Raw genomic sequence first — 22,659 nt, 5'->3', positions numbered from 1 at the left:
AAAAAATACAATAAGGTGCAATAGAAAAAGCTTCTGTGACATGCATTATGCAATTACAACTGCCATAACTACAATTGCCTTACCAGATCATATTATGTTTTCCACTCAGACTGTTTTTTTAAACAAAATATTTCTTTATTACTTTCTTATTTGGAAATGTATACTATTTGGAAAAGGTTGTATGCTCTGTGTGTTGATTCAGGAAATCTGAAAACTCAAGACACCATTCCAGCTGAAGCGATCTATTTATTTTTAGTCTTGTCAGCTTTTTTCTTTTTTTTTTTTTTTTTAACATGTGAAAACTCTGCTTTTAGGGGATTTCTTTCCCAGTTTCCTCAATTAAAAGTTACATTTTGCTTAATATGCACAAGCTCAGAATTATTAGAAAGCAGATTTTTGCTATGTCTTGTACAGCTTAACTTTAAAGAGATTCTTGGCACCTTTCTTACCTGGAGAATCGCACAAGTCATTAACTGTCTAGGTCAGAGCCTATTCACACAAACTGTGCTGGAAGAAGCTGTATGATGTAAAAAGAATTCAAACTGAAGCAACAGCAGCTTTATATCCATTTGACAGAATGAGGGTTTGATTTCTCTAAAGTTGCAGGCGGCTTTGGACAGCGACAGGAATTCACACTTAGTGTGAATACCCTAAGACTTTCTTCTTGTCTGTAATGCTATTTCAGATCTGGGAGCACTTTTGGGAAAACATGATGTGTGAAGAAGGGCAGAAAGTGGGGCTGGAATGAAATTGTGACAACTCTGTTTACGCAGTCATATATTTTGCAAAAGGGAATTCTATAACCTGTTCTCCATCACATAGAAAAAGAAGTAGGACTTAAATTATAGTAGCAAAGATTCAGATTAAACTTTTTAAAAACCCACAGAAGAACCCAACTTTTATAATAGTAAGATCATAAAGCATTGAAATATATTGTCTGGGAAAACTTGAAGTCGGTCTTTGGAGATCTGCAGGAACAGGTTAAACAATTGTCTGAAATTATACGGATACACTTGTCCAAACTCCTTTTTCTTTTCTTTTCTTTTCTTTCTTTTTTTCCCCCCACCTATTATCCAAACAAAACTTCTGTGTTCCCAATCGAAGTCTGGATTCTAGAGTTTGGCCCATGTTGGTTTGGCTTTATCCAGCTTCGTGAATAGGCAGCAGTTACATGATTTATATAATGTGTAACCCTGTGAAATATAAGGGGGCCGTACTGGCAGATAGTAAACCAGATGTTATATTTCGAATGGATAGATCAAAAATAGGTAAATGTCTGTCTTTTTGTTCAGTTTCCTTTTCGTGTATGCAAATACATTATTTTTGCATGGCTTGTGCATACTTTGTTCTTTGGTTACATGTTTAAAATGCTGTGAAAAAAAAGACAGAATTATTATTTTGTGTGAAATATTACATTTTTTTTACATTTACATCCCCACTTAATCCTTGTAGCTCATGAAATTTTTTACAAGCATTAAAGTAGAAGCAAGTATTCAGAAAAGTTGTGAAATCTGGAAAAGTAACAAGCTTCCAAACTGGCTTAGGAAGGTCAAACCATATCAAATAAGCAGGGGGAAAACAGAAGTAACATATAGAAAGCAAGGAGAATGGTATGGCCTGCTGGGGTGGCATTGTTGCCTGAACAAAGTGGATATATGAGGGATGGGGAGACTAATGAGGAGATAAGCAGGAAAAGGGAAGATGTATGAAGAACTGTAAAGGATAGGGAGAATGAATTTAAAGCAGTGGATTATGACCCAGATTAGGACTCTAGATACTGAAATTCAATTTTGCATCTTGAAAACAGAAGAAGCTATGAAGTTTGGACTTAGCCTAGAAGACAGCAAAAGTAGGTTTGTTAACCAAGAAGTTGTACTGGATTAGGCCCAAAACAGTAATGAGGAGAGGTTGTGGGAAGGTATTTGGCTAATGAAACAGTTTTCGTTAGTGGAAACTGCAGTCTGATCCAAAGTTCAGGGAGTTTGATGAAGTTCCAATAAGAAACACATTTTAATTGTGATTGAACTAACGTTCTCTCATATGAAAAGTGTCATGGTTAAAGTATAAAAGTGTAAGTGTTAAGACTAACTTTCCACAAAGAAAGACTTCCCACAAATCTCTTGTTGTTCCTTATTAAAAATGTGGGGTGTAGGTTAGAAAAGAGAGTGATACAGTTTGATAGAGCCATTAATTAGCGTGGATCCTAGTTGCTCAAATCATAGCTATAACTCCTCTGTGAGTTACAGCTCTTCATAATTTATATCAAATTATCTAAGGCCACCAATTTATTTTCTATAGATGCTAGTATGTGCATACAGACATGTACACACTCATTTGCAGTGATTTCTGATCTAGCGTAGTTTTGTAAAGACCTCAATCTCAATAGCATTAAAGATGATAAATGAATATATAAATCTAAAGGGAAAGTACCAAAGTTAATAGTGAACTTTTTTTGCATAAAATAACCATGGTTTCCAACATTTTACAAAGAGGTCCTTTCTCAGCTTAATGCATGCTGATAAAGAGCAGTTCTATACATTTCCCTCTTATCTCACCACCCCATATCTACAGTTTTTCCTTATTATGTCTATTCCACTTACAATCCAATTTTCTAGTTATACTGGTATTTATTAAAAGCTTGACTGTAAGGTCTTTGTTTACCCAAAGATCTATTTTTATCATAACTGTTTATAATGATTAAACCTCAACAACTTAAACACTTTACACAAAATAATGTATTTTCAATAAATTGAAATATTAACCAATCATATGTAATGGTTCAGTTCTAGCAAATGGATTGCTCGAAATCCTTAGGGTTTCATATAAATTGAAAACTGTATTGACTGACCAGGCTGCACTCGAATTACATTGCATTTGGATCAAAAAGCATAGAAAAAGTTCTCATTATAGTTCCCTGACATTAATTTGAGCATTTTTATATGTGTGTCCTATTAAGTACTTTAAGTGCTTTTTGATAATTGTGCTTTGTAGTTTTTACAGCACTTCAGCCTATTCCCAGTTCAATTTCCTCTTTTATCCGATGTTTGAAATATTGATTTCTGACAGATAAAAGCAAACCTTATAATCTCAGCAGCATGCAATAAGTGAGTAAGACGGGGCTACAGAATGCATCAGGGAATGGTCATATTTGAAACCGTCTTTGTTTTATTACACTTCGTCAACAGAATTTACTTACCGCTTGCTGATATTTATGTAAAAGCAGGACTCCTGATAGTCCAGTGATATTACCAGTTCCTGGTATACTTTTGCATTTAGTAAGATAAAAGAAGAAACTCCCTTGGTGGTTGATGATTGCAGCTGCTTAAACTGCTGTCAGCTGGCTTGAAGTAACTGTGATTTATCTTCTTCAGATTGTGCAGCGTTGTGTCCGTGAACTTCCAGAGTTTGCATTAAAAAGTGATGGAACATCAGAGTGCCAGAAGCTTCTCATATTGTGGCTCTGAAGGGAAAAGCAAGAGATGCTATTCTTGTTTTGTGTTTGGGAACACTGTCCAAGCCCTCTGCAAAGCTCTGGTGACATGAGAGAGATCTTAAAGAAATGGGTTGGAATTTTGAACATGGACTAAATACAGTGGAAAGATGCTGAGGAATATAGACTTGATGTCTTGCCTTACATATTTTCCTGATGTCCCTTCTGAAATTTCTAGAAACTAGAAAGCAGACTGAAGAATTCAGTCCAATCCAATTTCTAGTTGAGTAATTAATGGTATGTTAGGAATTCAGTTTCCCTGTATCTCCTTTCATGATCCAGTGTAAGCCCTTTTGTGTGTCAGAAGTAACATTGCATTAAACATCTCTACTCGGCTCCATTAGCGCCTGCGGTAGAAGAGGAGAATATATGATCTACAGGGAATTAGCTGCTACATTTCTGGCAGTATTTCCTCCGAAGCTGTGAAAATCAAGATCAGAATACTGTTTTAGAAGGTGAGAAAAGTTTCTTAGGTTACACAGTAGCTTTGGGAATCAATAGTAAACCTATCAATGTGAGGATGCAACAAGGTATAACCTGGCACAAAACTGAGTACCTTTCTCTTGAGGCATGCGTTTCAAGAGGGATCAATTTACCTGAGAACACAAGCAAGCAAAATAAAGGAAGGGGGGAAATGTTTGGGTTTTTTAAATAATTTAGACATTTCTAAAATTAACACTGAGATTTTATTTAATCCTAAACTAGCCATTGCTAATTCAGCCACATTTTTTTCTCAATCCTGGAAATGATTAAAACAACCATCTTTCATATAGGCCTTCATACACTTCAGTGTAGAATAGTTTTCATACAAAGGGCATTTAAAAATGTTATATTAGTGAAATTTGGTTGTTATGGACTGGAACTCCGCCAGCCACTTAGCAGTTAAAGGTTTAATCTCCCAGCAATTAAAGTTTTCATTACTAAGCAATTAGCACTTAAAGTTTTAAGTGGTAAGCAGTTAACTGCATTCTGGAAATGCTGGGTTGCTGATAACAGAGCTAGGCAGGGTTCTGAGGAATGGCAAGCCTCAAAAAGTGATTTGGTTAAGACTGTCAGGGAGAAAAGAGCTTCTGAGCTCCACAAGCCTTGATCATGGTTTATAGAATAAGGGCTGATGGAGCAGAGCTTGCCCACTAGTAGAATACACTAGAGATGGAGACTGTAGGGAACAAAACAGTGGAGTAATTGGGAAGGCTTGGTAGCTTAGGAGTTGAGTTTACTATGAGGTCAGAGCTAGAGGTCTACACTCAAGGATCATGGTGCATGGCCCAGTCAGCCCCAGCTCCATCCAGTCTCGGCTGCTGACATTGAGATATGCCTTGACATTTACATGTCATCTGATGCAAACATAGGCAGAAAGTGCTGTTGCTGGCAGAAAATGAGGACTGGCTGGAGTTCAGCTTTGCAGCAAAGTTTCTTCAGTGACGATTTAGAAGTTGGGAAGCCTGAACCAGCAAGACTACAGAACTGAAATAATTAAAGATTTGCCAATAAGAAGAAAAGACAGGGAGACTGTTAGTTGCATTACATTTAACAACAAATATGTCATTTAATATTAAAATAAAAATCTCTAAGCCCCAAATATAGCAAAATGATCTTTTTTTATGTTTTATAATCCAATTTTAACATGCTAGCTGCACCCAACCCAAATTTCTGTGTTCTAGCAGGCCAACACAGAAATATGCATACATATGCAGGTTACATTCCTATACATTCCACATATGCAGGTAAAGCATCACCACAAAGGTTCTGCAGTGGGTGATATAACCGTAGACAATTTCCGTTAGAATTTTAAAGGAGCTATTTAGCATTTTTCATGTTAGATTGGTTATTTACAGTTCACTATTTAAAAAGAAAAAGCATTGGAAAAGATTTATTTTCTAATAAATCAAGGCCGTTATGACATCAAGTTCCAAAGCCTAAAGGTATATAGTTAGTTGTAGAAGCTGTCTCTTATAAAATGTTATGTAATACTATATTATATTGGATAGCTGAATGAAAGTGCTTCTGTGAAGAATTGGAAACAATTAGAAATTGGAAAGTACAATGTGGAAAAAAATAGGACTGATGAGTTTGGGTTTGAGGTCCTTGTGGGAGTCAAGTTGGGAAGCAAGCCATTGTGTATACCATCTGACATTTCCTGATGGCATGTTTGAATCTGACATTGTCTGTAATGCTGTATGCATGCACACTCCAATATTAGAGCTGATAGAATTATCCTAATATTTTTATCTGTGAAATTTTATCTAAAAAATTAAATCTTGATGTTTCAACTGATAGCATTAGCCACACCGAACTAATGCTGTTAAACCTATGAGCTGTTGAACAGCTTCAGAAGACCTTAACTTTGTACATGGGAAGAAGGACTGTGCTTACCTCCATGGAATTACCACTTGCCCAAACACCTGCTTAGTTGCTTTGGTTGGTGGAGGGCAATGTCTTTGTGTAAAACAAACAAAAAAAAATAAACAGAGATAAATTATCAAGCAAGCTCAGAGCAAGTTCAGGTGTGCAAGTGCCAGTGATTTAAGCAGACAGGTAGCTAGCAATGTGGATAACTGTTTGACCTAAAATATCTGTAAAGGAAATCTGTCTCCATTTTCCAGGTTTATTAAAAAAAATAAGATTGTTTCCAATAATGAGCAAGTGTGATAGTTAAGTGCTTCACCAAGTTCTGATTTGGTACTAAATAAACTTTAAAAAAACCAAAACCTAAAAAAAGTTTAGTTACAGGCAGTGGGATCAAGAGGTTGAAATGCAGCTAGTTTTGTTGCTCCCACCTTGTTGTTTCTGTATTTAAATTTTTGAGGTGCTGCAGAAAATGTTGGAAGAATGTTTTGGAGGGTTTTAGCTAAAATGATTGCAATTTCTGTGTATAATACGTAGTCACCCGGTTCAAAAGGCCTAATTTGGGTCTTTTGCAGATACATTTGAGCGTTGGACATTATGTACCACTGTTCACCACATAGCCATTTATTGACCATTTAAAACTGAATTTCAACACTAATCTCATACCCTATAGTCATTACATCTTTCAATTCAAATGCTTATTATGTGTTATAACAATGATAACAACTTGTGTCCCCTGTTACAAAGCCAAAAGAAGCTACTACGTTTTGTGCCCCTCCAAAACATACACAGCGGGCACACTACAGGCGTAAACTAGCACATTTTATCAGTATGTTTTCTGTTTTGGCTCACCACTGTAAAGAGTCAGAGAAAAAATTAAGTCACCTTAATAATGTGACTTCTCTCATCTTGGGCACTGTGAGCACCTCATTTCTGTTTCCACATACATAGTACAAGAAAACTAAGGCATTCTAATGACAGTAAATACTACTCATAGTAAGTTTACTTTCTCTGGTGATTTCTACTTAGCTGAGCAAAATAACTTTAAAATTTTACCTGATTTGTAGAGCATTTTTTTTTATTCACTAAACCCCAGTATTTTTTATGGGATTAACCCTCTGGGTCTCCAGTAGGATGCTTGAGGAATTGGTGCTCCGTGTGTATGTTTGCAAATATTTTTAATATTTGTTTTTAAAAGTCAGGCAGGCAAATAATATGAGGATATGTTTATATCATTAAAAAGAGTAACTTATCTACTTCATAAAACCAGTGTAGATTGCATTCCTTTTTTACTTCAGTCTTCCCACCTTCCTTTTTCTCTTTTGTTCTCTTTGATGTCTGCAGCTGTTGTCTGCCAAATACGGCCAGCAGCTGCCTGCAGTGCTGCTGTTTTACCAGCTGCCAGGGGTCTACCACTCACCAGGCAGCCAGTTCCCCCCTGCGCTGTGCTCAGAGGTGTGTGGTTATCAGCCTGGTGGCACGCACACAGCCTCCGAGCTGACAACCCAGCCTTGTCACAAACTCTCAACCTGGAAGTACTCAGCAGCGAGTGTGCTCGTGTTGATTTCCTTGTTAAACAAAGTGTCTGAAGTGTCAGAAGAATGATATCAAGCATATTACACTACATAACCAAATGACAATATTTCTCTTTGTTTTAGCTCCTTAATACCATCTTTAGCTGAGTGGGAAAGAACACAGATTGCATGAGCCCGGGGAACCTTGCTTCAACATTTATTATTGGAAAAAGGTATGCTTTCAAAAGATAAAATGTATTTCAAATATCAAATCTCTCCCTTTGCTGAGTTAAATGCTGCCTTGATGTATGCCTTGTACGCTCTATGTTGACAAATGTGAAGTTCAAGTAAAAGCAGAATTTGACCAGCTAAATTTAACATAATAGGATTACGAATACTACAAGGGCAAAGGATTTTCAAAACATTAAATGCTACAGTGTGCCTGAATCCTGTTTTCAGATTTAGTTCGTCCTAGATAGTCTGGTTGCAATACTAACAAACCAGCAAAGGAATATCTTTATTTTGTGGTAGTGATCTCAAATGTGCAGTGTTTAGAGTGACAGCTACTCAGTAATATACTGGGAGGGTTTTATGTAAGTTTTTTGGCCTTTTTTCTTTTCTTTTTTTTTTTTTTTAGCCTTCCTTTCAAATATTTGGAGAACATTTTTATCTTAGAATATATTCAGGAAAGTGCTCAATTAGCTTAGATTATTTAAAGTAATAATAGGAGTTTTAAATTCCACATAAGTCAGTTTTCTGCTGAATTCTGAGGAGGTTTTATTAATGCTAATGAAACCTTTTTTAACAGTGTTTGCAAATGTGGAGCACATCGTTCAACTGAAACATTTGCTATTGACAGGGACAAAGTTTTGTGATCCTGATCCACTGTCATGGCCTTGTCTTTACTACTCTTACTGTAAAACAATCACAGAAGCAATTGCCACACAAGACCTTCTACACCAAAATTATTTCAGCAGCTCCATGGAACAAAATAACTTTCTATTTCTGTGCAAAACAGCCACTCACAGAAGAGCAGGTGGTGGGTCTTCCAGTGATATAGGAAATGACGTATCAAACTTGGTTTCACTAGTGGTGGAATTTTGAGCAAAAATGACAGCAAAAGATCTCCCTTGCGACAAAATAGCTAGCAGCTCAGTAGTTACGGCTTATTGTGTTGGAATCTGAGGTATTCAATCAGATAACAGATTTTTCAGAAAGGTTACAGTGCTTTCAGTTAGCACCAGTTAATAAAATACGTTCCCATATGATGCATCCTTCATTCTTAACTTTTGGGTTCAGCTTCCCTTGCAAGTGTTTTGTAGAAACCCAAAATTCAATGGGTATTTTCATCATATATTTTGTACAAGGTCTAAAAAGGAACAGCAAGATAGGTATGCCCAAACTTGATGGTACTTGGGTGGTCCAGGCAATCAGCTGGGATATGACCAATGCAGACTTTTGGCATATTTTACTGGAGCAATAAATTGAATTTTGGTTTCTTCCATTACCAGCCAAATGAGTAAATTATTGGATGTTGGATCCTCTGAATAGTTATGAAGGTTATTCCTCATCAGCTCATCCAAAGATTCCATTCTCATTTAAATAAAAAACTTTGACTTTCCAAAGGTCTTTTTTGTCAAGCTCTAATTATCAAGTTTTGTTCATAGTTAAAACCATTCTTTTCGCATACTGCAATTTGAAAAGAATACGTAGTATACAGCCAAAAAAGTGTCCTCTCATCAGTACATCACTGTGACCCTGCACTACTGACAGGGGCACATGTGCCTCAGTTGTGCATCCAAAGGGCAACATTTCAAAATTTTTTGCAAGTACCACAATGTATGTGGTATTTGATCATTTATCTAAAGGCTAAATGTGACTTTTAAATTGTCCCCTTGCAGCAAATCTTGCTGGTGTTGGGATTCAGGGAGATTTTTTACTGAAAGGGACTTTTTAAATACAGTGGGGGGTTTATTTTATTTTTTGTGTGTGTGTCAAAGATAAACTTGAAGTTTAGTAGAGCTCTTATTACTGAGGAGAGAAACAAAACCACTACAACTTCATTCCTCGAATTAAGCCAAATGTTTCTGGAAGACTGCAAAAGTTGACTGAAGGATACCATCCACATTTCCCAGTGGTGGTATTAGCTCGGTCTGTATGACCTCTGCCAGGTTCCCACAGGTCTTCTGCTTTCTGACTTGGTTTCTTGCCCAACAGATGCCCTATCCATTCTCCATCTTTGCCCAGTGACTCTTCTGTTCGCTTTCATGTCCAGCTCTAGAGTCACATGCTCTTGGGAAATTGTTTTTAGGGCTAATTTAGCTAAAAGCTAGGTCTTTATTGATACATTTTGAGTATGTTGTTGATTTTTTTTGTCTGTCTTTTTAGAAGTGAATTAATACTGGTGTAGCATCACACTAGTGATCACTTACCATCAGGCTTCCTAGCTGTCCTGCGGACCTACAAGAGCCTGTTTATGCAACTCAAGTGAGTTAGAAATGTATTTCCTGAACCCCTGTTTGTCAAATGAGGCAAAGATTATTGTCAAAATCAAAAGGCTTCACAAAATCACTTTCTCTAGAGAATTTTCTTTATAGGGGAGAAATAGAGGAAAAGAACTGCTTTTATTTCAATATAGACAGGATCAAATGTTTTCATTTTTTTCTTCCTAGATGACTTCTTTTCAGAATTTGGGGGGTTTTGTGTTTATACAACTACAGTGGAATTGATTTCCTACCAGTACTGGCAGGAAAGCAGTAAAGAGAGCCTGGGAGCTGTGCCCCTGAGAACACCTGGGAGCTGTGCACCTCGTTACCTTAACAAGGAAGAGCTGTGAAGTAAGACAGCAGGAACTTGACTCAAAGAAGGCGTGACAAAGAACTTTAGAGAAGGTTGCTGATTCCATGCAGCTCAGGGCCCAAGAGCAGCAGGGGACATGGACGGATATGTCTGAGGAGAGGTCAGCTGGCTGTGAGTGAGGGGGCTGCACTGGGGGGGGCTCTGCGTTGGGGTGTGTGTGTGCATTGGGTGTGTGTGTGTGCATTGGGGGGGCTGGTGGTACTGCACCCACCTGCCCTGCAGACCTTGCACTGTAGAGTGGGCCACTGAGGCTGTTGCGTGTTGGCACTAGGTGCATTCTCAAAGTTCAGATTAAAGAATAAAAGTTTTATTTTGTTAAAATGAAGAATTCTGGGGTAAAAGAAACACTGCCTAGGATTAGAAAGATGTGAAATTTGTGGTGTGTGTTCTCAATGAAATCACATCTGCCTATACAGCTTTTCAGGAGGAATGCCTTAGTGCAGAGCGTCATCCTAATTTTATTTTCCTAATTCATGCAGAAAGTACCTATATGCTTAAAAAAAGCATAAAAAGAATTCTTCTGTAGGGATTTCTTATGTAGGGATAATGCTGCCCAGGGTGCAAAGAGGGCTTGGTAGAATGTTGTGGAGCACTGTATATCTGGGTTCTGAGTGTTTAGGAAAGCGCAAAGAGATTGAATAGGAAATGAATAGGGGTTTTTTCTGCTGTCTTTATGTACTCCTTACTCTGTAAATGTGACCTCCTCTTGTGAGGAAGGATAGATACGCTGTGGTTTCACCCCGACTGCGTGGGGCACTGCATATACTGTGGGATAACTTGTAAGAGCGTTTCTGGTTTTGCCATTCAGTTATGACATGGAGTCTTTATTTGTGCAAGTGTCTTCACTTTTCTGACCCTCTCATTTCTTGAGTAAACTAACTGTAAGGTGCTGTTCACAGTGCACATTGCTGTCCAACACAAACTTGCTCTGCCTTTTCAGGAAGGTCTATTATCTCTGCCCTAGGCCTTTGTTAACATAATTATTTGGCTTTATTTAGCTCTAAGCACTGAGTGGGGTGAGCTGCGCTTTATCTACAATATATAGTGTAAAAAATACCTGTATGGTCAATCACTGTACAGTCCCGGTTTGTGCTTTGTGGTGGTACTGAAATGTGAGTGAGACTTAATCACTAGTGCAACTCACTAATGTGAAAATACGAGTCTTGTGCCTTGAAGAAAAAGAGAACAGGTATTCCTGAAAAAAAATACTATAGTAGGCTATTAATGTCCATAAATTAAAAGGAGGAGGGGGGAGGGAAGAGAGAGATGGGGGCTTGGAGGAAAAAGTTCTACAATAGGGTTGTTCCTGAGGTAAAAACAGACGTTCAGCTGTTACAAATTGGCAGTGATCCACTGGCTTCAACACAGCTATGCTGATCATGCCAGCTGAAGAACTGACCCTGAATATTATCAAAGTTTTCTTGGAGGTGACAGGAAAAGAAATCCTTTACAATTTCCTCTTTAAGAACTCAGGATTTCCGTTTTTATAACTGCAAACTTCTGAACAATTTAGAATGAAATGTGGAGCACAGAGACAGGCAACACCATGCTGACTGTATTTGATTAGGGTAATCTTTTTTTTTTTTTTTTTTTCCTTCTATGTGGTTACTACAGCCAAGCAATTATTTATCATACTATCAATTGCTTGAAGCATTGTAGACTACAGGTTAAATATTCTCATGTCAATGTGAGCTTCTGCTCTAAGTTCTCATTGAAATCTAATTGCTTTCATCTTCAAAAGAAATTTTAATGAGTTCAAAGTATCTACCCTTCTGTTTTAATGGTTGTACTTCGTAGACTTCACATTCTGCAGATCAAAACCAATTTTTCTTTTTTTTTTTTTTTTTTTTTTCCACCTGAAAATACTGTTGACAAGCTCTTTCCGGAGCTCTCTTCTTCTGTCCACTTTTTATTAGTCATATTCATGTAAGGTATAAATCCAGAAATATGCAACACATGCACGTTTAAAACCCGTAACAGATCTAGTACTTACCACTGAAGAAGTTAACATGTGCCAGCCACTGTTACTTTGATTAGCCTGAAATCAGTTATGTCTCAGATGCTGGTGTCTGTAAGTCAGATAAACCTATTAAATAAGTGTTGGTAAATGTATTTGGTACAAGTACCAAGACTTCTCTTGAACTGCATGTGGAACAAAGCACAGAAAAAAGTATTTCTCTGTCTGTATGTGTGGGCAGCTACATAGATAGTTGTCCTGCACTTTCCTCGCTGCATGTATGTCTCAGGTGCCGTTTGTTCAGTCCCATCGGCATCTTCACACGTTCTTGTGTTTTCATAATTCCCTTTTGCTATGAGCATCCTTCTTTCACTCACCCTCATAAATATTAATTAGCGTGGTCTGGTTGAAATAAATACAGATAGACAGCTTTGCAAGTGCAAACTTATCAGTTTTTTTCTAAGCAGCTGTAGTCTTGAATTCAAAGTTCCGGTCAATATTTAGAATGTAGATGAAATGTGGGTGTGACCTGTGAGTGGCTGCCAGCAGTTGTAGGGATTGGAACTCTCTGAAATATCTGGCCTTAATACTGAAGTTTCCAGTATCCTTAACAAGCAGGACTTGAATCATTCTGTTCCACCAGCCCTTTAGAGAGAATTATTTCTCTTTTGGTTTCTTATAAAATCATATAATATATAGCATTTTAGTATCTTGCATTGAAGTGGGAAACGTTGCTGTGCTGGAGGGAGTGAGCCTGGTAAGTCATTGGCATTGCACAATATACTGGATGGGTGTAGATTGAGTGATTCTTTGGTCGGTTCTACAAATCTAGAATTTTTTCCTATTGTGCTTATCTGGCTGTTCAGTGATGGTAATGTGAAGAGCTGTATGATACTGCTTCAATAACAACAGCTAGCAAACTATTAAAATGTTGGCCTGCACTCATTACTAAAGGTGGGCCAGGTCATTTAAGTTCTCAAGTGCTATATGTGATGAACCAAGACTAGAACTATCTCCTTATTATGGTTGATCTTTTCTTAAATTCAGTTGTGACTGTAAGGAAATATTAAGACCCTACTTGGTTTACTAGACCAAGGTTTACCCTGGTACCTAGAGAGGTACCAAATGCAAGCATCAAATCTAGGTATAAACTGTTAATATATATTAGCAAATGTTCAACATTCGTGTTCTTACACAGTTTTTGTTACTGCTTGAAACCCTCTTGGGAGAATGCAAGGCAAGAGTGCAGTTTAGTATGAGCTTTATTATGGGAAATGAGGAATGCAGCACAAAAGCATACTGCTTACATTTTAAAGTGGCATAAAGTGTGAAAGCACAAAGTGGCCATTGTGAAAGATTCAATTGGATGTGTATTTCACTCAAGAATGGTTCAGATCTGTGAATGTCTTCAAAATCTGTGTGGTGTTTAGAATAAGGATTATATCTCTTTTCAGGATTCCTGAAGTATGCAATGAGACATAGATCTAGATTTCTACATCAGACCTGACTCTTGAAATATTTTATTATTTTTATAAAATAAATTACAAGCTACTACTTGTGCTCATCTCCTTATATGACGGTCCAGCTTTATAACTCCATTACTAGTTATTAAGGAATTTTAAAAACTGCTCTTTAACTAATTTACTATCAGCCATCCAAAGACAGATTGGTAGGATATAAATGAAATGCTATAATTATACAAGGGAGTGGGTTGCTGACCTTTGGATTGCAATATCTTGTCTCTTTTGTCCTTTTCTTATACCACACAGTCTACAGGATGAAATTGCGTCTTTTTCTTTGGTTGCCTCAAGAACGGAGCAGTATTGGAAACTAGTGAGGCATGGCACAATGTAGGTGTTCATAGCTTGCAATAATTGACCCATTTTCATTTTGTTTGATTTTATTAACACCTGTGTCTCCAGGGAACACAGGGAGGAGGGGAGGAAAGGAGCGAATACTTCAGCAATAATCTAATGATCAGCACTTACGCTCCCCCCCCGCCTTGCTGTTATGTCAAATGTCAAGATACCTCACAGCCAAGCAATTTATAATACAAAATGCATATATATAAAGGAAGAGGTGCAGATGGTAGAAAGCTGTATGTCATGACATACACGCGTACATGGAGGACAGCAAGGGAGTCATTAAAAATATGGATTTTTTTTTTTAATGCAGTGGCTGTTTGTCAGCTGGTGTAATTGGCATACATCAATGGAACCACTCAGAAATATACCATCTGAGGAATTAGTCACTTAATGGAAGTTAAACAAAATTCCTTATAGGGGAGTAGCAAAAAAGTCTTGGACAGCATTTAGAGACAGAGAAGAAACATTTTAAGAAAATATGGGATTGCAGTCTGATGAAGTTTTATCTGGGTATTTGTTTCTGGCATATTTCTGAAGATATTGGTGGGTTAGGCACAAAGATTTGCTGTCAAGTTAACGAAAGTATTCTGAGATCTGAGAAATTGCAGTAGAGTTTACTTATAGACCTGATTTAAACATAATCAAATAAATTCAACAGCAAACTTTCAAAGTCAGAAACAAGAGTTTTGCTGTGTACTTTCCTTTTTTTCCTCCTCTTTATTAGAAAACTTTTTCAGTATTGTGTAAATGTAGCATTATATTGGCTTAACTATCAGTATTCTATTTTTTATGTTATGAAATGAAATAAATCTGCAGAGTACGATGGGATTATCCCTGTTTTGCTCATAAGTGTGATTAATTGATCTGGGTTTTTAACAAAGCTACTTCTTTCTTTTCTACTAAATAAATCATATGTGAATTCTCCACGTTCAGGCAAATGCTATACATTTAAACAAAGCTTTTCTTAAAAATCCTATTTGCATTTCATTTCTGAATGTGGTTCCCTGTGTATTGCATTCATATAACTGGTATCAACACCCATCTGAAAAAAAACTGCCAGATTAAAAAAAAAAGGCATAAAATAGCTCATTTTTATTGTCTCTCTTAATAGGGACTTGATATCTGTGATGTCTGACTGTGGTAATAGAATTATTGTGGTTGTATGCTCTGATCCTTCAGAAATAATTCTGTGTTCACAATCTCAATGGCAGGTTTTGTTCATTCCTTTGTTTTCCTGTGATTCATGTATGTAGGAATCTGGTGAGGAAGAGGGATTGAAAGAGAGAAAAGGAAGGGTAAAATGCAAAAAAAATACACAGGTAATTCCTTACCATCACCTGTCTTGTCCTAGAAGAAATTGAAAGTAACACAAATTTTAAGATAATGATACTTCATGAGTTTAAAGTGTACAGAGAAGAAATGAAGCCTAGAACTGCCTAGTTCTCCTTTCTGGCTCTTTACAAACATCCTCATTAATTTTTTCTCTTTGGGTATAACAGTACAAAAGGTAACAGTATCCAGTTTGATAAAAAGCACTCAAGATCTAAAATACTACATCAATAAAAGCGTTTTTAAATCGAAGATATAGAGTGAGGCCTAAAATAGAGGGTTACATGCTAAAAAAATGTGATTTGAAAAAAAAAATAATCTGTAAATTGAAAAGCCCATGTTATCTTTTGAATGACTTAGTCTTAGGACTTTAAGAACAGTCATCAGCAAAGCATATAAGGATATGCTGCACTGCAAGGCACGGTAATGTGGAACAACCCACCTCTGCAGGCAAAAGCAGGGTTGCAAGGTGATAGTGCACTTTTATTATATTCACTTTGGAGAGCTTTCTGGTGCCTAGCTCGAGCTAGTGTTTCTGAATACACACCTGCAGCCTAGAGGTGGCAGCTCATTTAGAATTACCACAAGTACTTCTAGACCATGGCAGTACATCAGAGTAATCAACCTTATCAGATCTGCGGTTTAACGTGCCTGTGAATCATGGGTTTCATTTAGTTGACTTTTGTAATAGTCAGGCTTTTTAATTATAATTGAACTTAACTAAGGTTTTTAAAAAAATATTAAAATTGAAAAGATCAAATGTTTTGTTTTCCCCACCCTGAAAATATTGCCCGTCAAAAAAAATCCAACCTGCAATTATTTGTGGGATTAAATTCAAACTTGTGATTTTTCTCAGTTGAGTGAGGAGGAGCATGGGTAGAGAGAAAGACAAAAGGTTGTACAGCAGTAAAGTAAAAAAAAAAAACAACCCACAAAGAAAGCAAAAAACACATGAAAGTGAAAACTGAAGGCATACTCAAATGGTTACTTGGATTTGCTACGGTTGTCAGTACACTTAAGGACAGTTTTTTGCATTTTGCAAGTTGCTGGTTTTGTGGCAGGCAGTGGGGGCTGCAGGCTGTGACCGTACGGTATTACTTCCTATTCCCGCATTAGTGCTGTGGGGGCAAACTTCTGGGAAAAATGAAAGGTGGTTAGCAGCTGTATGAACAGGGAAACTCGGATGTTATCTTCCTCCTGTCTTGATCTCGGTCTATCATTTGTCACGTTGTTGCTATGTAAATGTGTGACAATGAAATGAAGTCAGTGGAGAGAAGCGTGGCCCACTGTTAGCTAAAAAGCTGAGCCACATGGTGTGCAGGTGGACAATATCGTTGCCCTGGCAACCTAGGAGGGAGGGGAGTGTATTAATAGATTCAAGAATTTACATCCACTTGCGTTATGTGCCCATACTATTACTTTCTGCATGTTGATAACTCTGTTTTGTTTTTAAATTCCATTACATCTGCAGACCGTGAAGCTGTCCTCTCTTCCTGCACATGAGATGGCTAATGCCATGGCAGGTTGTGGCTGTCTGTGGACGCTAGTTTGAAAAGTTTTAATACACAGCGTTCCAGCCATTTGTGTGCTAAATCTGGTTAAATGGAGGGCAGTTTAAACCCTTATGGAACTGTGTCTCTGTCTGTCTAGCTGACTTAACTAAAACTGTAACCTGCCTTTGGTGAGGAACTGCATGTAGTAAAATGTTATACTTCTGGGGTTTGTCTTTTCCTTTTCCTATTGTGCAGTTCTTTGGAACAAATCAAGACCCCTAACGAACCTTTGTCAGAGGATTATTGGGAGTTTTCAGGGGCTAACCATTGCTGTGCAGTGCCAGGAAACAAACTGAAGTTGTAAATAGAAAGTGGGCGATGGTACCCCTCTGACACAAACTGAGCACGTTACCTCACTCAGCAAAACTCAACAACACCTCCTTCTCTAGGGATAGAGGTGAAATAATCTTTCACTCATCCTCTTGGGCAGTGCTTCCACTTATTGTTACATCGGAGTCCTCAGGACACCAAGAAAAGTGTAACGCGTGAGACCTCACCAGAGCCATAAGCCTTTCCTCACCGATCTCGTCCACTGTTACAGAAATCAAACAGCTGATCCAGGTGGTTTATGTGGTAGTCTTTGGGAGATGCTGGCAAGGTGGTTCCAAGGGAACAAAACTGCTTACTTCTATATGATAGCTTTTTTTTTTTCTTTTGTTATTCCTGAAGAATCTCCTGATGGGAGAAAAAAAGAAATGGGAGACTGAATTCAACAAATTATTGCAAGAAACAAATCGTGTTGCCCAGACTGGCGCTGCTGATGGCTTGTGGTCCCTTTTTTTCATACTGTCCTCAGTTAATACTATGACTAAACATGCTGATGTCTACCTAATAACCTTTGTGTAACAGCCTGTGCCACAACTGGTAACAGATGATGAGACCTCACAGTAACTAGTCTGGAAATAAGGACAGACTCTTATTTGCATGGCTTGGCAGTAGCATTCAAGGTGCTCTAGCTGCTCTGTATCTGCTCCTTATTTCTGCTTATGCCTACCACAATCACTTTTTTTTTCCAATTCCTGACTCTGATTTTAAGAAAGGCTGCTTTGGTGAGTACTGTGTGGCATATCTGAAGTCATAGTATGTCAGTGAAGTAACCACAAGATAATTCTAAAATCTATTCTGGAGATTAAAATAGCAGGAAAACTAGAACTTATATGAAAAGGACAGGCTTGGTAGTGCTTTTGGAACTGTGTTCAAGAAGGTGCTTTCTGAAGGTGTTGCTTAGAAGAGTCAATGACTGGTCTCTTCATCTGGTACGTAGGTAAACTGTCCCAGTCTTCTGTGCGTTAGACATTATGCAAGCTTTTCAATAGTATATTGAGATATTTCTCATGTCTGTGAGCATACTGTGATTGGAGGTGGGTGGGCTTGATTCTTCAGCATTAATGGTTGATCTCCTGTATGCTTAGAACCAAATTCTTCACTTAAATTGCTTTTTTTGTTTTGTTTTGTTTTGTTTTTCTCCCCCACTCCCTCCTTCTTCTTTATACAGTTCACTCTACCACTTTGATCTACTGTGAAACACATAGGTTATGTCAAATACCTCACATTCACTTCACTAACCTGTGCAACCACAGCAAACATTTGCCCAAATAACCGTCTAGCTTTCCACCCAGACACAGGTATGCAATTTTGCAGTCTTGTATGCAAGTTGTTTAGCTGTGTCTGTTCCTGCGCTTCTGTGTGGAGGTAGTAACTGTACCTTTTGCCCAAGAAAGATCTTATTTTAACAGTAAAATATCTTGTCCCCTTAAAACAGCACATGTAAAAATTTTTTTGCCTCTCACTATGATAGAAGTTATTAATAAACTAGTGAAATTGTCACCTGTTAAATGGTCATCTGTTACTTTAGTTGTTTTCTGCTTTCTAGCTGCCCTCCCCACCCCCCATGCCCTACCCTGCTTCATCTGTGTAAACTCTTTTTCTTCCAAGAGCTTTGCTAAATGCTGGTTTTGATGTTTGATGAGAAGCAGCATGATGAGGCTCAGGCGAACATGAGTGACGTGACATACTAAACGTAACAAATTTTATCTCCTGCCACACCTCTACTTTTTTGTGCATCAGCAATATGCTGTTGGTATTTTAAACAGTAATTCTCATGGTATCTTCCTCTTGCTTATGATAAACTGCATTTACGAGCATTATGTGTGTTCAGATAATTTGAGGACCCCGTTGTTTCCCTTGGACAAATAATTGTGTGATGAAACCTGTTCAGACTGACTTCAGCCACGCATTTGAGCTAAAAGCTCCCTTAGAAGGAAGGGCAGAGAAACATCCCTTGTGTATCTTCATTGAGGGTACTTCACCCTAAAAGTTTACATTTTGCTTTTTAAAGGTACGCAGAGTTTGCTGCTAAAGTAGGTCAGTGTTCAACTTGTATACAAATCCAGTAGAGAGGTTTACGCTATCTTCTTCCAGGAACACGGTGACTTTTCCTAACTCCTCCCCAAATTGGAACATCACACAGATACTTGATACTGCAGTTGAAAACACAGTGGAAATAATGTAGTCAAATAGAATGCAGTTATCTAACACGTTAGGAGACTAGGCTTAACTTAGTTTGATAAATAGACTGTGGCCAACTGGGCTAGTAGGAGCTACAGAAATTCAAACCCCTAAGCTGATATTTTATCTCCAAATGCATTCACTTCAGCAGAAAAATATCCTCATACTACATTAGGGAAAATCCTTCGTTTCAAAACCTGAGGGAGAAACTCAGTGTACCACATCATCTGTGCCAGTTTCTGGAAAAGGCTTATTTTCTGAGTATTGCTTAACCTTACCTGAAAACATGGGATCTGATGCATGTTGGTATACATCCATACTAAAACGTTAATTTCAATAGGGCAGTTAATTTCTTGCAAGATTTTAGGCCTGGTGATCACTGTAATGTTACAAGGAACATTGTTAAAGCATTGTATATAAACTCTACTGTTTCAGTTCATGAAAGAATTAAGGATACACATTATCAGTTATAAAGTCTACATTAACCCATATCTCAGAAACTGGTAGGTAACATATGCTGAGGATTTGAATTGGTTGTTGTTTATAAACTAAACCTAATCTGGATTGATTCCAAGATTGCTATTACTTATGCTAAAGTGAACAAAGAGAACTCAGTTTAACTCAGATAACCTAAGCTGCCACTCATCCTACTGTGGTACTACCAAAATAATGTGTTCTTTGATAGCTGATTACAATAATTATGCAACATACTGCTGATGAGAACTCTTCGTAACTCAAGTTGAGTGCTAGTTAATTTAACCTCTCACTTTTTTAGAAGCTCAGTGCTACGAGCGCTGTACTTCAAATAAAAATATCAGAGTAATTACTGACAATGAGGAGAAAGTTTCACTACACAGTCAACAAGCACCTATCTCCAGCAGGTGCAAGATTCAGTTGTCTGCCCAGCTGATCTGCTGAATATGATGCTCAGTCCATCCTGCTCACTGCTTTCACATTCGACACGTTCCATGCACCACAAGCTCTACTTGGAGTTTATAAAAAGGGTTATCTTCTGAATTCCCTACCCAACTTCAGTTTTAAATAAATTGAGCAATCTAGTCTACACTCGTAGTCTCTCTCTATTCAACAGTCAATGGAAAGGAAAAAAATTCCTCTCCGGAGAACATTTCAAACATTTTCTTTTCAGATAGGATTAATCATTCACTGGAAAAAAAAAAATAAGGCAGCTAGGGGATTTGCACAAGAAAGCCCCTCATCAACAATACTGCTACATTCTGATTAACAGTGGAGATTGTAAAATAGTAGATGTGCAGATTTTAGCTGTCAGTTTTAGGTTGGTTGGTTTCTGAAACTGCGACCTGATCTTGAAGAATAATTTCAAAGAAGCAAAATTGGTGGCCAAGTTCCTATTTTAGAGTTATGGGATGTGGAAGGAATGCATCTTTACATTCCTCCAAAATGGCAAAATACAAGGGACTTGTTGCTCCATATTTACTAGCATAAATGGTTATAAAATTCTAAGATAGTTGAAACTTACGTGCAGGAAGTTTTCTTTGACATCTTTTTTGGTGCCTGTAGAAAGCAAACAGAAATGTGAAAAGCATGTACATGAGGGACAGTCTTGAATATAACACCCATGCAGTTAAAGGGATATACAAATAAATCCTAACCTTCACAGTTATTAAAGAACTGTCCTCAGTGTAAAAGTCAACTACAACTGTCCTTAGTGAACCAAAGTGTTCCAAGAGGGAAAAAGGAGAGGAAGCCTCTGTTATACTGTTAAATTAAAACAATCACAGCAGACTCTCTGTTGGGCTTCAGTTAATGCATGGACGTGACTAAAAGCATAAATACAAAATAATAAATATTTTCTAATGCCAATAATTTTTCACTGGATTTCAGTTTATCTGTACTTGAGTTTACTGTCAGGGTATTTTTTATATGCAACAGTACAATGCGTAATCTTCAAGGAAAGTAACCAAAATTGGGACTACAGATTTTTAGCTATAAACCAAGAGTATATAGCTAGTGTTTGAGTTGTTGGGGTTTTTTCCCCCCACTATGTTGGAAATGCAATGAAAACCAGCATGAAAACCTGAAACAGACCTTTGGAGTCACTAGCCTAGAAGCTGACATTCAAATTAGCCTTAGTTTTGAGTTTATAAAAAATGTAAATTATTCCTTTAATACACACTGTAAATGCTTTCATATGAGAAACGTTTGTTTACCCAACTTCGTGGTGCTCTGCTAGGTTAAAATGGGTTTTCTGTGTGCAAAGTAATCTCTTCATTTTCCTTGTCCTTAAATAGACCTTCATATAAAACTACAGATTTTCTTCTCTAAAGATTCTGTGTTATAAAGCTGCTTTATATTATAAAATTTCCTTTTCCTTTAGCTTGTTACCAAAACACTGTTCAAGTGTATACATGCTAAGTTTCACAAAGTAAAGAAGCTCGGTGCTGATGGGGAAGGAACATGTGAGCTTGCTTTTTATAATCTTAAATTATAAATACTAGACATATAAAAGTATCCTTTTTTTTTTTAAATGCATATGTATATTAAGAGCTAAACTTGATTTCTTTTGTCAAATTTCAGAAGTGTTTTTTTTCCTGCGTCACAAGGAATTGACAAGCATAGATAGTGTTAAAGTCTTCTTGGGAAATTATTGTTGTTTTTTGAAAATGTAGGTCATATCTATGTAGCAAATTGAAATAATCCTCCCAAACATAGGCATATCATAAAAATCCATTTATTTCCTGATTCTACCTGAATATATAAAGCTACATAAATCCAAATTGATTTAATAATTTCTTCTGAGAGAGATTTAACAAACAATTATGTTTTCAATCCATGCAGAGTCAAGAGAAGATACTCGAAAGTTATTCCAATATGTTTGATATTTTCATGACCAGATAAAATCCTGAAGACAAACTAAATGTACATTAGTCCATGCAGCTCATTCTGAGGTTCTAGTTTTGAGAACCGTTTCATAACGATCACTGTATTTTTATTCAGTTTCTCTTTTTTTAAATGATTTTTTTTTCATTTCATTCTTTTTGTGTTCACCAGAAGTGAATGCAAAGATGAGCAAAATTTCTCACATTCTTTAGTGTCTGATGGCTTTGGAGGCAACACAGGAAGCTTCTAAACATCACACAGTGAATCAGTGAGATGGCAAGGGTCTCTGTAAAAAGAGTGCATACGCGTGCTTGGGACTTCAATACGTGAAGTTACTTATCTTCTGTAGTTTTAGGAGCTTATCTGGCTTTATTAC

General features: G+C 37.3%; 1 long non-coding RNA gene across 1 annotated transcript in view; it reads left to right on the top strand.

Annotated features, from left to right (window-relative positions):
• Window positions 1-22,659, top strand: part of LOC121098158 — a 230,663-nt gene that overhangs the window by 145,589 nt on the left and 62,415 nt on the right. The window lies entirely within an intron of this gene.

Source organism: Falco naumanni, chromosome 15 (genome assembly GCF_017639655.2).
Source record: "Falco naumanni isolate bFalNau1 chromosome 15, bFalNau1.pat, whole genome shotgun sequence".
NCBI lineage: Eukaryota > Metazoa > Chordata > Aves > Falconiformes > Falconidae > Falco > Falco naumanni.
Note: the sequence above shows the minus strand (reverse complement) of the source record. Positions and strands in the feature narration are given on the sequence as shown.